The sequence below is a fragment of the Lynx rufus genome, unplaced genomic scaffold, assembly GCF_022079265.1.
Source record: "Lynx rufus isolate CCGP_SWC_20201006 ecotype Redwood Valley unplaced genomic scaffold, mLynRuf1.p SCAF_2, whole genome shotgun sequence".
Taxonomy (NCBI): domain Eukaryota; kingdom Metazoa; phylum Chordata; class Mammalia; order Carnivora; family Felidae; genus Lynx; species Lynx rufus.
The window spans coordinates 119,721,027-119,738,630 of NW_025814834.1; positions in this window are offsets into that span (position 1 = coordinate 119,721,027).

The following is a 17,604-nucleotide window of genomic DNA, read 5'->3' on the forward strand; positions in this document are numbered from 1 at the left end:
AGATACGAACCTCGTCAGTTTGGCTCCAGACTCTGTGCTTTTCTCCACTCTGCTGTCCCATCAAGAGATCAAAATAAGTTCCAAAAAATGTATTTTGTTTTCCGGAAGTAGATGTTGAATTTTAGAGTTACGGGACTTTGTCATACAGGCAGAGGTCATTCAGAGGAGTGGGGCAGACGTCAGGTCACAGCAGGTTGAGGGTTGTGTGCCCTAGGGACTGAAGGTGGCGGACTACTTTTACAAAGTAGTAGTTAGGGCACTGAACTTCATAACATGCTTTTATTAGGAAATCTCACAAATGTTAAAGTGTAGTAATATTTGGGGCACATTGTACATCTGTTTATTTAAATGTCTAATGGTTATTAAGCTTTCTGGGAAATCTTGAAAACCTAATGAAAGGTATGTGCCTTTACCCCAGAGAAATGTTCACAGTGTATGTGAATTCATGCATTCATACAATGAGTATTCAAGAGCCCCACAAAGCCTGTTGGCGATGTAGTGGTCTATGATCCCCAGTTAAGTACTCAAATACGTAGGAGTGGAATTCAAAGGTAAGTACCCAGAAGCCTTGAAAACTGTCCAGCTATGGTGACTTGGAAGAATTCTACAGTTTGAACTAACTTTGTGAATGAGATGTATTCTTGAAAAATTCTGTAAACCGCCCCCCCCCCCAATTCTATCGAATATTTTCCTATAATGCATTCAGGGATCTGGTTCTATAGAAAAATTTTAAAACTTTGGTCTTAGTTCCTCAAAATCACATTTAAGGATCTCAAATTTTCTATTTTCTGCCTGTCACTAGGAAGTCTTGCAAAAGCAAATTAAAACAAATGGAGAATCTTTTCTCATACACAGTATTTAAGAATCATGTATAAGAAAACATCTCCTAATTCAAATTCCTATCCTTGGGAGTTTTCATAACTAAGGGCTTGAATGTTGGTGGCCACACAGTTAAGGCTTTTGGTTGGTGTATTTAGCAGAACCGAGAGCCCATCGGGTTGTCTGCAGACAGCTCAGCAAAAAGGCAGAGAGCATGGTTGTACAGGTGTACTGTAAAGGTACCCAAAGAAAATTTTGGAGCATGTATGACATAGTTTGAAATAGAATGGACAAATTGAGTCAACATCCTGCTCTTACACGGTTGACCCAACAGTATAAAACTGTCTCAAGCAATTTAATCACTCCTAACTAAGTTGATTTCAAGTGCTGTAACTGAATCCATATTTTAGATTAGATTTTTTATTTTTTTTTTAAATTTACTTCTCTGTCTCCCTTTACAACTTTTTGATATTTCTGGCTCTTGTGTTCTTGTTTGCTCTTTTTCATCCTTGTTTTTTATACATCTTAATTTGCTCCTTTTTCACTTGATCTCAATGTTAATTTACCATTTTTCTACATCTGATTTACTTAAAGGTCAGCAAAATGATTTTCAAAAAGCAAACCTCCTCTTTTCTTCTATGTCCTTTACCCGTTCTCTGCCTCCCCCTAGTTTCCCCTCACTTTATATTCCATTTTACTTCACTTCCCTAGATGCTGTTTTTGCTTAGGAGTTAATGTAATGCTCCAACTTTGCTTCTGTAATTGAGAGCTTCAAAATCAACTTCTATTGACTCTATTTTCAGACCTTAGTTTATTTTACCTTTTACTGATTTTTTTTAATTTAATTTTTTTTTTTATATTTATTTTTGAAGGAGAGAAACATGAGCTGGGGAAGAGCAGAGAGAGAGGGAGACACAGAATCTGAAGCAGTCTCCAGGCTCTGAGCTGTCAGCACAGAGTCTGATGTGGGGCTCAAACTCATGAACCGCGAGATTATGACCTGAGCTGAAGTTGGACGCTTAACTGACTGAGCCACTCAGGCGCCCCGAGTTTTTTATTTTAAGGGTATTTATTTGAGAGAGAGAGCATGAGTGGTGGAGGGGCAGAGAGAGAGGAGAGAGAATCCCAAGCAGGCTCTGTGCTGTCAGTGCAGAGCCCATTGTGGGGCTTGAACCCATGAATCGTGAGATTGTGACCTGAGCCGAAATCGAGTCGGATGCTTAGCTGACTGAGCCACCCAGGTGCCCCCCTTTTACTGATCTTATAATATCTGGTATTCTATTATCAGTCAATACAGATATCCCTTTATAAAAAAAACAACAAAAAAAAAACAAGGAAAACTGCAAGAATTTAAGAAACAAGCTCCTCTAGTTTGTCTCCTGTATTTAGGGCTTCAACCGTCACTGTATTACAGCTCTAAGGTACACCTGTGTATCCTCAAACTGAAGGTCCAGCCCCAATATTTGCTGCTCATTGGGTATCTGTGTTTGCATATTCCACATAGACTTCAGTGCATCTAGAACATTACCTCCATCCCATTCCTCTCCAAGGTGAAAGCTGACCTCTGCTTCCAACTGTAGATCTGATTTTTTGGCATCACCCGCCACCTCTACAAGTCATGAATTCCATTTGACTCCTGTTTTCTCCTTTCACCTCAACTGTTACCCAAAATCTGTTTTTCGTAACTGCCAAAATACTCCTTATCCATCACTTCCTTTCCTTTTGGCCTTAGATTCAAGTTCTCATTTAACTTGGGCTCTGGCAGTAGACTCCTTACAACTTTCCTTATACATGTTCCTCCTTCGACTCAGTACTACCATGTTAATACCAGAAATTTTTTTAAAGAGCTAATTGTACCCCCGTTTCCTTCGGGGTAAGATCACCAGTTTGCTTTCATGGTCTGGCCCGCTGTACCATTCCAGACTCATCCGCCACCCCCCCATCACCTCTTGTTTCACTCACACCAAATTAGCTAGCCTTCTCTAAATAGTCAAGCACTTTACCTTTGCCTTGGCTCATTCGTGCCTTCTCTGTAGACTTTTTTTGTGTATCTTACCCCTAGCCTTTTCACTTTCAACCTACCAAAGTTCAGCTCGCCTTTCAAAGACCCACTTCTGATGTCTCCTTCGTAAAGCCTTCCTAACATTCTCACGTCCTCCTTCCCACCAACCTGGGAGAGGCTCTTGTCTCCTCCTCACGGCAGCTTGTTCCTGTTTCCAGTGTGGAACCTACAGGCTTAACATGCCCTCGTGTCCTTCACTGTACACTCTCTGATGTCCCTAAGGTAGATACTGGTCATTACTCGTGTGTGTTTCGATCCTTGGCACTCGATCTAATGGCTGACGTGTTGGAGGTACTCAGCAAATATTTGCAGAATGAGTAAACTGACCACAAAAACATATGTTCAAGTTTTCTGGAAAGGAGCTGCTCTAAATCATGGATATACATGTATTTTGAGTGAAAGGAGAAAACCAAAATGAGATAAAGTGGTGTAGGCCCAATAAGGGATGGGAAGGGGAAAAGGCATGTGAAAAAATCAGAACAAAAGAGAGGAACAGGAAGCTTCTAGCAATATATGGTGAGCACATTGGAGAAAAGGGAGGAAGAGAATACAGCAAATGAAATTGATTCTTTAGGGGCAGAAACAATTGGAAGGCAAGAAGGTGAGGGGGGGAGAGGAAACTAAAACATGGAAACAAATTCGACTTGAGAAAAGTGCAGAAGTCACATAGACTGGTCTGGAAATGTTTTCAGTTGGCCACAGAGGCATCATGCTTTAATGTGAGGATAATATTAAGTGAGCCTTTCACGTCACTGAACCCCTTTTGTCATCGAAAAAGTGACTCCAGATCAATGATAAATACCTTGAACAACATGCCATCTACAGTAAGACGTATTTTAGCATGCTGGTTTAAGACTTAGTTGTGACCAACTGATGGCAGTTTGCATGTGCCAAACTCTCCCAGTGATTCCCTTGCAAGTAGTGTAGGTAGGCAGTGAGGTTTGTTGGGCTGGGTATGCAAGGGCAGGAAGTAAGACCTAGAAAAGTCAGGACTGAAGAGGATATCTATTTGTATGCCTCTTGTTTGGCCATTTGCATTAATATGCAGAGTGTGTTATTTGCACACTTAGAACTTTGGAACGAAAGTAATTGGACTCTCAAGCTGGTTCTTCTCGATTGTGTTTCATCTTTACACTGCTTTTTCTTGCCTCTTTCTCAAAACTCAGTTTTCCCCAATAGCAAACAATATTAGAAAACTCTGCTTGCTAAAGACTTTAAAAAAAAAAAAAAGACACTAAAGAACTTTGGAGCAAAAGTTTAGGAAGTTCCGCTATAACCCATCCACTTGCTTGTGGGATTTATGTATATATGTTTGTTTTTGTCGTTTTGGTTACAATAACAGCGTAGCCTTGCTAGAATTAGATACAGAGCAGGATATTTATTTTCATCAGTTAGGTAAACGGTGTAGCATAAAATGGACATTGCTGAAGAAGGATAGAGATTTACATGAAACCACAACAGAGACCAACCACGTCACATGCAGCAGTGGTCTGTGGAGGTGAAAGGGTTGAAAATACTGAACTGAGGGCCAGGAGACTTGGCTTCTAAACCCAGCTTGCCAGTCTTTGGCTGTAAGACTGGAGGCAAGTTACTTTGGCACTGTGTGCCTCAGTTTCCCATGGTTGAAAAATGGGAATGATACCTGCTTCATCTACTTCCCCTGGACTATTCGAGGATGAAAGGAGGTAAAAATGCAATAAGGGTTCTGAAGATTTTATGAAGTGACCTATAAGCATACTGTATCACTATTATAATTACTATTATAACTGTTCCAGGGAAGCATTTGTGACCAGTGCAATTCTGCTCCTTCCTCTGGAAACTAACAACCTAGTTCTAGAATAATTTTCCTGCTGATGGGGCAGTTTCTTGGTTGTGTTGCGGTGCTTAGGAACGGGCCACACGGCGCATTTGTGGGGCCATGAGTTAGTGTCCCCAGTAGAGGGCAGCAACGCTCCAGTCCCAGGAAGGCCGCTGCCTCAAAGCGGCTAATGCAGCGGCCGCAACAGGAAAACAACCAGACCAGAAAGAGCCTTGGAGAAATAATGGCCTTTAGGTCACAGACAAGGCAAATCTCATTATTATAAATACCGTAACAGAAATTCACTCATTTAAAACAATGTTTTGCCTTTTCTCTGTCCTCAGAGGAAAATCATTTGGGCTGTTTCTTTAACATCACTTTAATGATTTGACTTGTGCAACCAAAATCCTCTAGCCGTGTTTTTCCATGTAACCCCAGATTGTTAGATCTCACCTAGCACCGGTTCTTAAATAATCAAAAAAAGTTTTTTAATGTTTATTTTTGAGAGAGACACAGTGTGAGCAGGGGAGGGCAGAGAGAGGGAGACACAGAATCCGAAGCCTGACTCGGGGCTCGAACTCACGAGCTGCGAGATCATGACCTGAGCTGAAGTCGGATGCTCAACCGACAGAGCCACCCAGGCGCCCTGTTAAATAATTTTTTTTTTTTAAACAAGAGGAAAGTAAGTCGTTCAGGTCTAATGCTTTCCATTTAAGATGCCCAGCTAAGTCCAAAGAATGATTCCCCATGGTGTCTGAAACACGTCATAAAGTGTGCTTGTGTCATGTGGAGCACGTCATCTGCCTCTAATCTTATTCCTTTGGAATTCAAATTTGTTTCAAAAATATCCTTGTGCTTTTATATCCTGTAAGAACATCACCAACTAACATTCGAACTGTTCTTAAGTAGCATGTAAGGTGCCTTCGTACATGTTTTCATGTAAGTTGATAGCCACTATCCCCATCTTACAGATAAATTTTCTCATCTGTGATCAGAATGGCTGTCCTTCACTTGAAGAGAAAAGTGCAGGCGGATGCCCTTATGGCAAGAGAGTCCTGAAGGGTTGGGTGTTTTCTCTCTCCTAATAGGTGGTAGGTACAAGAGCCAATTCTGAATCTGATCCTGTTTTTTGTCTGCTTTACTACAATCAGAGCTGGGGGAGAAAGGCTTTCAGGTATAGTTTTTCAATCCCTTCTGCTTTTGTCAGTTCATTTCTGGCTCTCCGCTTTTGGAAAACAACAACAACAACAACTGTTTCCCACTCCACTCCCTCTACCACCACCCCCACGTCAGAGTCCCCATCCCAGCTAAACCTCTTCCTGTTCTTAAGAATTGCATCACATTCTTGGCTTAATGTAGACCAACACCCCCACACTGGCACCAGGGAGCGTACGGCCCGTCTTTATTGGTTGAAAGTTCTCGTCTAGTGAGCACGGAATAAGTCACCCACTTCCTGACTTCCAGCCCTGGCTGAATTTGCCTCTGGAAAGGAAAATATTCCTTGGATTTTTGTTTGCTTGTTTATAAATAATACCCTTCACTTCAGCCCTACCCTGGAATGAGCAAGACTTTACCAAGTAGGAACAGTATGGAAGGGCATTTGAGGGACAGGAAATAGTCTGCACACCTTGCTGTTTCTGATTCTTCACTTCTCTCGCTCACTTTTCAACCCGGATTCATCTGGCCTTGACTCCCACTGTACGAAAGGGGCTTTCAATAAGGGCAGTACGCCCCCCCCCATCCCGCCCCGCCATTACTAAATGTGGTGGACACATCTCCTGATCTTACCTGACTCTGAGCAGCATCTGATACCATTAGCCTCCTTGGTAGACTCACTGTCTTCCTGTGTTTTCCACATACTATTTTTTTTTTCCTACCTTACCCATGGATCTTCCGCATCCAAGCTCTTTTTTCTCTACCAACTCCTTAGGTGTTGGTGTTTCTCAAGACCCTTTTCTATGTCAGCCTGTCTTCCCTCTACACATTCTCTGAGAAATCTCCCATGGCTTTAGCTGAGATTTATATGCCAGTGACTTCCAAATCTCCACCTCCCCCGTACTCCAGACTTAATCTAACAGCTGCCTTCTAGAACCTCTCCTATTGCCTATCCCTGAAGCCATATTAATCAGCTCACTTCCTCAAACTACCCCTCTTCTAATGTTCCTTTTCCCAATGGATGCCACAACATCCACCCGGTTGCTGTAGCTGGAAACCTAGGATTCATCTTTGATTTCTCTTTTGCTCACCCTCTGCATTCAATCAATAACCAAGTCCAAGTACACTCTACTTCTTTGAATCTACCCAGCTATTCTCATCCCTGGTCTAAGCATTCACCTCTGGATTTTTGCAAGTCTTGGCTACTTTCCTGCCTCTAGTTTTTCTCCTCCCCTTGGATCATTTTCCACCAGCTACCAGAAAGTTGTTTTTTTTTTTTAATATATATAAATGCAATTCTGAAAAAACTCACCTCCTCCATTTCAAATCATTTAGTCGCTTCCCGCTCTCCTTAGGCTAGAGTCCAAACATCCAAACATTATGAGCAGGGCTCGTAACCTGCCTACCTGCCATCAGCCTGCACTCCACTCATGCTGGACTCCAGTATTGCAAACATACCCTACTTTCTCTTGCTTCTGGGCCTTCACAAATGCTCGTTCCTTTGCCTGGAGCAAACACTCTATTCTAGGACCTCAAACATGTCTAGTCTAAGTTCTACCCTCAAAGAGTCATTTGTCTGATTCCTGAATCAGAGCTGAATTTGGATACTTAATTTTTAATTAATTCTTGACTTAAAACCCAAGTTAACCTTATCTTATTTCTTATTTCTTTGAAAAATACCTCCAAGGGTATGGTCAAATGAAAATATACTTGAGCTGATTAACTTACACCAGGATTGACTTTTACCATAGCTGAATGTGAGCTGGAGCATATTTTTTAAATTACTGGAATGTTTTCTGGACTGTTATTCATCATGACATTCTATCTTTGGAATTTTCTGTCCATTTCCAGCTGGCTTGTACCGTTCTTCCTTTCTTACCTCTCAACCCTCCCTTCCCCTCCGGTTGCCCTCCACTTGCCCCTCGATGGATCCAGTTTGCACGCAGTGGTAGCTGCTGTGGGGCTGCGGTTAAATAGAACTGCTCAGACTGCAACAGGAAAGCACTGAATCGAAAGCAAAGGGGAGGAAGCACAAACCGATACCCACCACAAAGCTGCTGAGTGCCCAGCATGACCCAAGCCGCACCCTCTGATGAGGAGCCTTGTGGAGGAGTAAGAAGCCACAGAGTTTAATAAATCATCAGCACAGCCTGTCCTCCACTTCCCCTGATCTACCCTTCCTGGGTCACCCATGAGTGTCCCAGGTCTGGGCTAAGAAGGTGGGTGATGACAGAAAAGCCACCAGAGAGGTAGAGGCTGGGGGAAAGCCCCTGATATGAATGACTGTGGCCCATTCATCTCAGACTCTCCACATGGTCCAGCTCGGTGAGGGATTCTAAGGAGCTTTCTACCTGGGACGATCCCCACACGAAGCTCGCATGTTCCCTAAAAATCCTTTTGCCATCTGCCTGAAAAGCTGTCTCTGGTGTGGCCGAAACATGTTTATAAGTGAAGATAAAGTCCTTGTGAGATCCGATTCAAAAATTAAAAAAGAATTTTTTTTAAGGGTTACTTATTTTTGAGAGTGGGGGGAGGGGCAGAGAAAGAGGGGACACAGAATCCCAAGCAGGCTGGAAGGCTCCGAGCTGTCATCCCAGAGCCCGACGCGGGGCTCGAACGCATGAACTGTGAGATCATGACCTGAGCCGAAGGTGGTCGCTGTGAGCCACCCAGGCACCTCCGATTCAAGAATTTTACATTCACATTAATGTATAAATGACTATTTCCAGGTTCTTTCCTGACTTCAGTAGAGAGGGAAGGAGAAAGGAAAGGGCTGGCAACATCAGAGATCTATCTCACCTACATTCTGATTTTGCCCATGGCCTCCCCTGATTATTCGGGCTTATTTCCTTTGTTGTCAAAGGAGATGCTAACTCTTCAGCAGCCTGAATTATAGGGAAGGGGATGAAGAGTGTGGGGAAATGTGTAGTAACTGTGTCTAGATTTTAAACCCTGGTGAGGTTGGATACTCCTCGGAATTACAGTCTCCCGGCGGCTCATCACCTCTGGACCTGGGGAGGTGAGAGCCGGACCCTGTTTCGCAGCTGGACAGGCAGAGCACCAAGAAGAGGGGCGGCCATCTCGGTCAGAAGGAGAGACTGCGCTGTGTGGCTGAGAGCGGGCACTGTGTCTTCACAGAGTGCCAGACTCACACTCCGCGCAACAGAACAGGAAATACGGTTAGTGCAGCTGGGAGGGGAGTGAGAACTCACTGTGTGCCCAAGACCATGAAGCCACTCACGGGCTGCTTTCACTGCTCTTTCCTATCCTGTAAGTGACCAGGACTGCCTCTGGGGAGCGCGGGGTGGGGGGTGGGGGGGGAGGGGGCAGGGTAGGTGGAACCTCAGGGACAAACCCCCTTCCCTCCTACATCTCACCCCTGCTAGCATGCTCAGCTTCTGTGGCCTATTCATCCCAGAAAATCTTTCAAGTTCTAGATCACCAGTGAGGTTTAAATGGAGGAATGATAGGCACTTTGATAGGAGGTGAGGGAAACCAGTTCTCTTACGAGGCCAGATCTACAAGTGGGAGAAATGCGGCCTCTGCTGTAGCCACCTCCACAGCAGCGAGTGGGAACGGACCCTGATAAAGGAAAAAGGGAATAGAGTTTGTAGTCAGATGACTTTGTTTTGAAACTCTCCCTCCCTCTCTTCCTTTCTTTCTCTCTTCTTTCCTTCTTTCCTCCCTTCCTTCCAGACAGGAAGGATGGGAAGTAGCCATTGAGTGGGAAGCTTCTTGAAGCTCAGAGAAATGCTACAAACTTCCCAAGCCTGACGACCTGCCCAGAGTTTGCCCGATGTCTTGAGTGGTCAAGGGCACTCCTCTCGTTAACCCCTCAAGTTGTTTTTAATAATTAGGCTTGATTCAAGCTGTAAGAGCAGGGTGACTGCGCTCCCCAGGTGCAACCTTTCAGCGTGTGACCTGCCTTCCTACGTCACATTACTTACACAAAGAAGATCGACAACATGAATGCAAAGACGGGGAGACAGTGAGTGTGAGCTACTTTTGAAAAAGCTGATTTAGGAAGAAGAGAGAGAAATTGGCTGGAGGACACGTGAAGTGAAGAACGGATTTCAGTTTTTTGGCCTGAGAAAGGTTTAGGTATGTTTGCAGAGGTCTCACTTCATTCCTAACCTTTGATTCTCTCATCTGGGGGGCGGGGAGGAGAGATTTCTATGAAGATTAAAATTAAATTAAAATCGAACGCAAGGCGGTGGCATTTACACTGCAAAGCCCTTTACACATGCTAATTACTATAGCTCTCAACATCTAGCGTCCCTATGGATGAGTAAGCCCTGGTCACAGCCATTCTGTCTCTGTCTTTTCTGCACTCTATGACAGGCTGTGAGGACACATGGGCTCTTTCTTCAGTGGGCAGGGCCAACACCTACAAGCAATAGGCTGATCGTCGGGTGACTTGTATCTTGCCCTGCTGTGAACTTTTGGGAGATGGTGTGTGTGTCCACACGAGTGTGTGTGTCTTACTAGATTCAGCGAGTTACCACTATATTGTTTACCTTTGCCCTGTGTTCTTATTTTAAAATCCTGATATAAAAAATGGACACATTTCAGACTGAACATCTCTCTAAAAAGCTTTAATTTGGAGAAAACGGTTTTAGAAATTAAAAATACCCTTTTTGAGATGCAAGAGACCGTACAAATAGGATTATAAACGTGAATTTCTGCTGAGACAAAGAAGCGGTCTCCTAAAAGTTACCTAATGTTAATCCACAGCTTTGTAAGAACGGGCAACACTTTATTTTTTCTGGCTATTTGCAGAATGGCATTATAATTTTGCTTTGATACAAATTTGGCAACACCAACCGTGATTCCTTTTCCCAATTGGCTACAGTGCTCACATACTTTAACCAAGGAATCCCCATCAGCTCTACACAGCATGATATACACAGCGAGTCAGTGAAGTCTTCATTCTCTTAATTACTTGCTTTGCAGTTTGGCTTTGAACTATCCCACCTCCTTTCCTTTAAAGATACCCTGCAAATTCCACTCCCACATCTCCTCTCCCTTGCCCACCTGGCTTTCCAACCTTAAGATGATTTATATCTTCATTTCTGGATGCATCTCTTAGCCTATTCCTTACCAGCCCTCCTCCATTCCTTACTCTGTCCTCCTCTTCCCCTGACCCCTCTCTGCCTCCAGCTTTTATTACTTAGCAACCCTGCAGGCCAATCCCATAGCATGTTCCTTCATGCATTACATGAACAAATTTTTTGAGGGCACTGAACAGAACACTGTGGTGTCATTTTCCTAGAGCAAGCAGCCACTTTTTAAAAATAGCTGTACTGAGCTAAAATGTATATCCTGTAAAGTTCACACGTTTGAAGTATACAATTCAATGGCTTTTAGGATCTAGTGTTGTGCATCTATCACTGTAATTCACTTGCCAACATTTCGTTATCCCACAAAGAAACCTGTACCACTTAACACTGCCCCACCCCCCTCTTTCTGCTCTCCCTAACCACTAATCTACTTTCTGTTTCTATGGATTTGCCTATACGAATCATTTTCTATAAATGAGATCACACAATAGGTGGTCTTCTGTGGCTGGCTTTTTTCACCTAGCATAATGATTTTGGGGTTCAACCATATTGCAGCATGTATCTGTACCTCGTTCCTTTTTATTACCAAATAGTATCCCATCATATGGCTAGATCACATTTTGTTTATCCATTCATCGGCTGGTGTACATTTGAGTTGTTTCCTTTTTTTTTTTTTTTTGGTGGCTATTATGTGAATAAAGCTAGGAACATTCACATATGAGTTTTGGGTGGACATATGTTTTCATTTCTCTTTGGTTGATATCAAGGGTTGGAACTGCTAGGTCATATGGTAACTCTATTTTTAGCATTTAGAGGGACAGCCAAACCATTTTCCAAAGTGGCTACACCATTTTACTTTCCCATCAGCAGTGTGTGAGGATTTCAATTTCTCCACATCCTCACCAAAAATTACTGTCTGCCTTTTTAATGATAGCCACCCCAGTGAGTAAACCTGCATTTCCCTAATGACTCTCTGTGTGCTTATTAGCCATTTGTAATATTTTCTTTGGAAAAAATGTCTATTGTAATTGCCCATTTTTAAATTAGGCTTTTTATTATTGACTTGTAAGAGTTTTAAATAGTGTAGATACAAGTCCCTTATCAGATTTATGATTTGCAAATATTTTCTCTCACTCTCTGGTCTGTCTTTTCAGTTTTCTTCATGGCGTCCTCTGAATGCAGTAGTTTTTAATTTTGATGAAATTCAACACATCAATCTTTTATCACTAGTGCTATTGGCGTTTTATCTAAGAAATCATTGTCCAACCCAAGGTCACAAAGACTTACTCTGAAGATTTCTTCTAAAAGTCTTAGTCCGAGCTCCTACATTTAGGTCTATGATCCATTATGAGTTCATTTTTGTGTATGATATTCATTAGAGGTCCAAATTAAATTTTTTGCGTGTGGATATTCAATTATCCCGGCACCACTTGTTAAAAAGGCTATTCTTTTCCTATTGAATTTTCTTGGCTTCTTTGTCAAAAATCAATTGGCCGTAACTGTTACAATTTTCATTATTTATTAAGTATTCATTATTTATTAAGTATTCATTATGTACTAAGAGTGGAGGTATTCTTATTTTAGGATCAGCAGGAAAAAAAAAAAAACTGGCCCCGAAATCCCTAAGAATGTCTCCACTCTTAGTAAATAACGGGCACATTTTCTTCCACACTTAGAATGAAATTGGAGAGGGACGACTGAACAAGTACATTTTGGAGTTGTGGAAAGCAAGGGGGTCCTTTGACAGGAGAACCAAACTGATGGGGGGAGGGAATAAAGGAGCCAAAAAGTTTGTGAACTTCCCACCCTGGTGAGAGGAATGTTTGTCCAGGGGAAGCAGTTTGATCTAGCACCGGGGGACATTGTGAAAGATAATTGAAATTGTTAAGTCCATTGATCTCCCCAGAAGGAAAAAAAGAGGGTCTCTAAGTAAGCAGTATTGTTAGTTTGTTGATTCTTACAGAAGATTCTCATCTAACCAAGGGAAGCAGCTGGCCCTTTCTCAGGGCTCTAAGACCTTGAGAAAAAAAAAAAAAATCCCTCCTTGTCTTTTCTTACCTCTGTCCACAGCCAGCAATAAACTTTATCTTTGTTACTCCTCCCCTTTGTGAGTTCCCCAGAAGGAGAGGGAGGAGAGGGAGAAAAAGAAGAAAACCGCAGTGGGAGAGAGGGTGAGAGATGCTGGGGACCAGGGGGGAGGAATTCTGGAGCATTTGACCCGGAAGGCCTTGAAGGTACTGCAGGAGTGCTAAGACAGGAAGTCTTTCAGGAGCAGCTGGTGGAGCGTCCTGGGGGACAGTACGGACCGGGGCAGGGGCAGAAGGATGATGGTGCTCTTGGATTCAGTAATCCAGCCGCGGTGGCTTATCCCAAGGAGACATGGCACGACAACACCGAGAGTGGCAATGGCAATGAGAAGAGCGTCTGCGTAGCGCAGCTGGAGCAGCCTGGCCCCCACAACACGTGTCGTATGACATCAGGCAGACACATGGCATGTTGTCACCGGTTCCGCTGTCAACACACGCCCTCGGTTGCCTCACTCCTCACAGAACTGTCCACCATCCTGGAGCCAGGTCCCCTCATCCATCTACCAGGCTGGGGCCAGGTCCCCTCATCTGCCCACCACCCCGGGGCCAGGTCCCCTCATCTGCCCACCAACCTGGGGCCAGGTCCCCTCATCTGTCCACCACCCCCGGGGCCAGGTCCCCTCATCTGTCCACCACCCCCGGGGCCAGGTCCCCTCATCTGTCCACCACCCCCGGGGCCAGGTCCCCTCATCTGTCCACCACCCCCGGGGCCAGGTCCCCTCATCTGCCCACCACCCCCGGGGCCAGGTCCCCTCATCTGCCCACCACCCCCGGGGCCAGGTCCCCTCATCTGCCCACCACCCCCGGGGCCAGGTCCCCTCATCTGTCCACCACCCCCGGGGCCAGGTCCCCTCATCTGCCCACCACCCCCGGGGCCAGGTCCCCTCATCTGCCCACCACCCCCGGGGCCAGGTCCCCTCATGTGTCCACCACCCCCGGGGCCAGGTCCCCTCATCCGTCCACCACCCCGGGGCCAGGTCCCCTCATCTGCCCACCACCCCGGGGCCAGGTCCCCTCATCTCTCACCTGAATTATCGCAGTGGCCTCTGGCAGGTCTTTCTGCTTTCACCTTGCTCCCCGGCCCCTCGTCCACTCTCAACACAGGAGTCACAGGGCCCCTTTAGAAAATGAAAAACGTATCAATCCTCTACTCAAAAGCTTCCACAGCTGCCCTCTCATTCAGATGAAAAGCTGATGTTTTTGCTGGTCTCAGGCCCTCCCTCGCCGGCCCCCATCCCCCTCTGACTTCTTCTGCTGCCGCTTTCCTTCCTGCACACTCCACGCTGGCCGTACAGGCCTCCCGACTGGTCTTGAACACACCAGGACTTCTCCTGCCTCTGTGACTTGGAACTCCCCCTTCCCTCTTCTCCCACAATCCATTTGGCTTGTTCCCCCACCACCCTCAGATCCGCTCAAATGTCACAGACGAGGCTTTCCTTCTCTCCCCATCCTATTCAAAATTGCTATCTTCAGGGAACCCCCCTCAAAGTATTGTTGGGAAAAGTCAACGGAAAAAAAGGGAGTGAAGACCTGCCACCTAGTTGGTGCTTTCTGAACACGGAGTCCCCCTCTTCTCCTGAGGAAGAATACAGAGCCAGTGGATAAAAACAGTGGAAGCATGCAAAAGTGGCAGTGGTTGGTGTGTTAGAGTGCTTAAGAATATTTACAAACAGGGGTGCCTGGGGGATCAGCCGGTTAAGCGTCCGACTTCGGCTCAGGTCATGATCTCACAGCTCGTGGGTTCGAGCCCTGCGTCGGGCTCTGTGCTGACAGCTCGGAGCCTGGAACCTGCTTCGGATTCTGTCTCCCTCTCTGCTCCTCTCCTGCTCACACTCTATCTCTCTAAAAATTCAATAAAAACATTAAAAAATTTTTTTTAAAAAGACCATTTTCTTTCTGTTTTCTTTCACTCCCAATGTGTGGCTATATGTAAAGAGTGGTGGGTGGGAGCAAGGTTCTTCCAATTGCCTCCTGGGTTCTGGCTTCACCTCTAACACTTTCAAGATGTGATATTAAGCAAATCCTAACCTCTCTCGCCCTGTTTCCTTATCTGTAAAACAAAGACATTAAATTTAGTAACTTTTAGTCCTATAGATGCTTAAAATTCCACAATTCAGATAGGCAGGCCATCCACCTGGCTTTGCCCTGCTTCAGCCCAGCCTGACTCAAATGCCATGGCCAGATGTTTCTAATCTTAGGCATAAAAGACTCTATTCCTTGGTTTTAAGAGTCCAAAAGAAACTGGAAAGTTTAGGAAAAGTTCTAGGCAGACGAGATTTCCTTCTCTCTGACTCTTCAACAGCCACATTCATATTGTTCAAACTTAAGAAAACACGAAAAGCAAAGCAAAGCAAATATGCACCTTTGAGTCTGAATCCACTATGTGAAGCTTTAAGCCATGAAGGAAAGTGTGTGGTTTTTGGTGAATGTGTGCGTGTGTGTGTGTGTGTGTGTGTGTGTTTTAAAGCAACAACCAGAAAGTAAGTACACATCAGCAGTTCTGGACTTGTAACTGTAACCTTGCACCCGCGTGGCCAGGAGCCGAGCAGGGCCAAGGGAGGGGGGGACGGCTGGAGACTCCCCGCTCTGGAAAGCAGGCGGTTTTGTTTTCTTCTGGTGGCCACCCTGAGGCGGAGGAGAGGAGGATGTTTGGGTTTGCAGGCCGCGGGCCACTGTCAGCAAGTTTGCGGCCCTGGCCTCACTTCCCTGAAGCTGGGGTGGGGGGGGGGGGAGCGGGGGGTCAGCTGCCCTGGCCTCCCTCCAACAACCGAGCCGCAGAAGATTCAAATACCCCATCGGTTGCAAGGCTCTGACTTTACCCAGCTGAACACTGAAGATCTCATCTGGGAAGGGTCAGTTAAAAAATGACAGAACTGCCCAAAGTAAACAGAGGGAACAGCCACAACAGAAACTTTCTCTGCGATGTTTCCTTATAATTACCGGCCGGCCCTCCCGAGCTCTGGCCGGAGTCCCCACCCACCGTCGCTGTTGCCCCCACATGGCCTTGTTTGAGCGAGCCCCCAGCTGACCCCAGCAGTGCCTCCCTGTCCTCTGGCCTCTCCCCGGAGCTGTCCCCAGGGAGCAGGAGGAGTCCAGACTGCAGCGTGTTTTGAGACTGGAGTTTGGGAAGAGTCAACAGCAAGGCCCTGTTGGGCTCATTTATTAGGACCCCCGAGCGATGAGTAAACGCAGCTTAAATGACGTGTCCAAATTCGGAGCGTAAGCGTGGGGTGCAACTGGTCTCCCTATGCTTCACCCAGGGCTCTTTCCAGATTCACACACTGTTGTAGGAGACCCAAGATAAGGTTAACTTGAAAGTTCTCTTTCTCCACCTTTTCTTTCCAACCAAATCCTACTTTGTTGACCTTCAGGGCTGTATAGAAAAGCGTATTTTGAATTTAGACTTGAGGACGATGATGAAATCTTACACTAGGTATAATGATACCTTGTGTGTGCCTCAGTTCCTCTTACCTATTTGCCCCCGCCCCCTGCGGCAGCGTTGTGAGGTCAGCAGCGAGCAGAGGGGGTAGGGCATGGGCTTAGTTTCCACACCTGCAAAATGGGAACGACCCCAGCACCTGCTTCATCCTGTTGTCAGGAGGATTTCATGAGATGATGCATGCAATACACAGTGAAAAACCCAACAAATGCTAGAAATTGCTAACACCCTAGAAGGCATGTATGATTCCTTTTTACAGATGAGAAAGCTGAGGCTCAGAGCAGCTGAAGGACAGTAGTCATACAACCGGTTGGGAAGAGAGCCGGGATCCAGCTCAGCGGCCTGGCTCCACACCCAGGGCACTTGCTGCTCCACTGTTGACAGCGTAGACAGTTAGAGGTGGCTCTGGGCCGTGTGTCAGACATGTTTGTCCGTAGCATCATGGGGCGACGTGTTTTTATTAAGCCCTCACCTGCCTGGGCTGCCGGGAAATGGATGCTTTGGGGGTGATGGAGGCTGTCATGTGCAGCCTGTTTATTGAGGTGTCTTTGCCCGAACGCCAGCCACGGAGCTGAAGCCTGGACTAATCCCTGGCCCAAGCTGGGCTCAGGAGCTACATCAGAAGCCCTTGAATATTCTCAGCTTTTCTTTCCTTTTGCAATGCTTCTGTGATGCGCTGAGAATCCCCTGCTTACTCAGATATCACAGCCCTCTTCACACTCCTTTGTATTGTATCTGTGGATTTTGAGGTGTCTGTCTGGTTCTCCTGTTGGAACAGTGCCCACAGGGGTGCCAAAGATGATATACTGAGGTGTGGGAAGAAAACATGTGAATACCTGTTTTTATTATTCTTTAATCTAAGGTACTAAGACAATTAAGCTTTACCAGTATTTAAAAATGAGTACAATAGAGTTTAAATAATTTATAATGAATATGCAATTGTTGGAAATGTGTATTTGACTATTATTATTATTATTATGTTTGATGGAGTGGCATGATGAAAAGAGTTTGGAGCAACTGTTCTAGAAAGTACGCTTCTAGAGGGCAAGAAATATATCTAGTTCTGATTTGTATCCCACCCTCATCCTCATTATCTAGCGTTAAACGACCATTCCCCAATAAGTGAATTTGGCATCTATATGAACTTGATTGTCTTTGTTTCTTCCCCTCCTATTGTCATCCAT